Source organism: Nematolebias whitei, chromosome 2, assembly GCF_014905685.2.
Source record: "Nematolebias whitei isolate Nwh7 chromosome 2, NemWhi1, whole genome shotgun sequence".
Lineage (NCBI taxonomy): Eukaryota > Metazoa > Chordata > Actinopteri > Cyprinodontiformes > Rivulidae > Nematolebias > Nematolebias whitei.
This window is the reverse complement of record NC_056499.1, coordinates 10,643,437-10,645,287: the sequence shown is the minus strand read 5'-3', so window position 1 is coordinate 10,645,287 and position 1,851 is coordinate 10,643,437. Positions and strand designations below refer to the sequence as shown.

Below are 1,851 nucleotides of genomic sequence, written 5' to 3'. Positions count from 1 at the left end.
AGCTATACCCCCATGTCCTGTTGAGCTTGTTTCCTTGACTCTGTCCTGCTCAAATCAGCAAATTACTTCGTTTACCTCACATTTCTTCATTTTTTTTAAGAACCTACGTTTTTGAGGTTCCAAGAGAGACGAGTCAAGCAGGAGATTTAGATCCACAACCGTCAAAGAGTCAAAGGTAGTTGTGGTAAAACTCATCAAATCAGAGTCAGAGTCAGATTTTCTTTATTTGTCATTCACATCACATGTGGTACATGTAGTGCAACAAAATTGTGTACACAGGATCCCAGTTACATCCAACAACAGCAAAAATATAAAGTGTACGAAGAAACAGTAAATAAGGATCTGAGATATAAACTAAGATTTACACTAAACAGTTCACTAAAAGATCGAAGCTATAAGCCAGTCACTAATGGTGCAAAACAATACACAGAACAACAGCAACATGATTCTCATAGGTTCTGTTTGGATATAATTTAAATGCTTAATGCAAACACTAGCATAAACTAAACTAACATAAACTATGATTTATTCAAAGCATGCAAGAAAAATACAGAAACAAGGCAGCAAAAGTGAACAAGAAATAAATCTACATATGTGAATAAGACATAAGAAAGAAATTATCAGAATTTAGGAACTGTTTTTTCACCACATTTTTTTTTTCTTCTTGCAAACTTCAAGAAGATCTGGAGGAAAGACTTGAAGATACAAAACATGTTCAACAATTGTTCTCTTGGAAAACTGAAGACCACAATCAGAATTGAAAATGAGAACTGTGATGTGTAGATTAATGCTCTGACATTGAGAAACACACCGTGTGTCATTCTAGATTATTATAATTGAAAAAAAAGTTGTTATTAGTCACTTAATTTATTCTTACTTTGTGGCAATTTTGAATGTTCAAAAAGGAAATGAATGCAAAAAGGTTTTTAGTCATTGTCATAGTTTTAGACTTTCAGAACATCAGGGAGCATCCAGAGTTGAACTGGAGAGCTGTTGATCTGCAGTCAAACGCTCTACCACTGAGCTATACCCCCATGGCTAATCTGAGCTTTTTACCTTGACTCTGTCTTACTCACATCAGAACGTTTACATTTTTATCTCACCCATTTCTTCCTTAGTTTTTATGACCTACTCTTGATGTTCTAAGTGACAATAGTGAATTTGTAGATGGTTCTTTGTTGTTATTCACAATACCATATAAAATAGCATAAGAAAAAAATATTTTAATTTAACAACAGTCATTTCACCTCTTTTGTATTCTTCTTGCAAAATACCTCAAGAAAAACTCAAGAAATGCCATGAAGATACTAAACATGATCTACAATTGTTCTCTTGCTAAAAATAAGGTCACGTCCAAAATAGAATAGAGAGCTTTTTTGTTTATAATTATGCTCTGGCATTGGGAAACGCACCTAGTGTCATCCTAGAATGATATTATAATTGAAGAAAGAAGTTATTCGTCCATTAAATACTTAATTTTGTCTCAATATTGAAAAAACAAACTGAATCTGTAAAGGTTGACAACCTTTGACTGTTTTCAACTTTCAATAATCCAGGGAGCATCAAGAGTTTTACTGGAGACCTGTTGATCTGCAGTCAAATGCTCTACCACTGAGCTATACCCCCATGACATGTTGTGTCTTTTTACCTTGACTCTGTCCTAATCAAATCAACATGTCTACAGTATTCATTTGTTTATCTCACACATTTTTTTCTTGTTTTTAATAACCTAATCTTTTGAGGGTCCAAAGACGACGAATCAAGCAGAAGATTTAAGTCCACAACAGACTAGAGTCAGTGATAATCACAATAACGTCAAGTCAAGTAAAGGTTCTTTGTTGTCATTCACTA

General features: G+C 33.8%; 1 protein-coding gene across 1 annotated transcript in view; it reads left to right on the top strand.

Moving 5' to 3' along the window:
* LOC119425512 (protein diaphanous homolog 3) overlaps positions 1 to 1,851 on the top strand; it is a 305,646-nt gene that overhangs the window by 96,773 nt on the left and 207,022 nt on the right. The gene's annotated exons all lie outside the window — the stretch shown is intronic.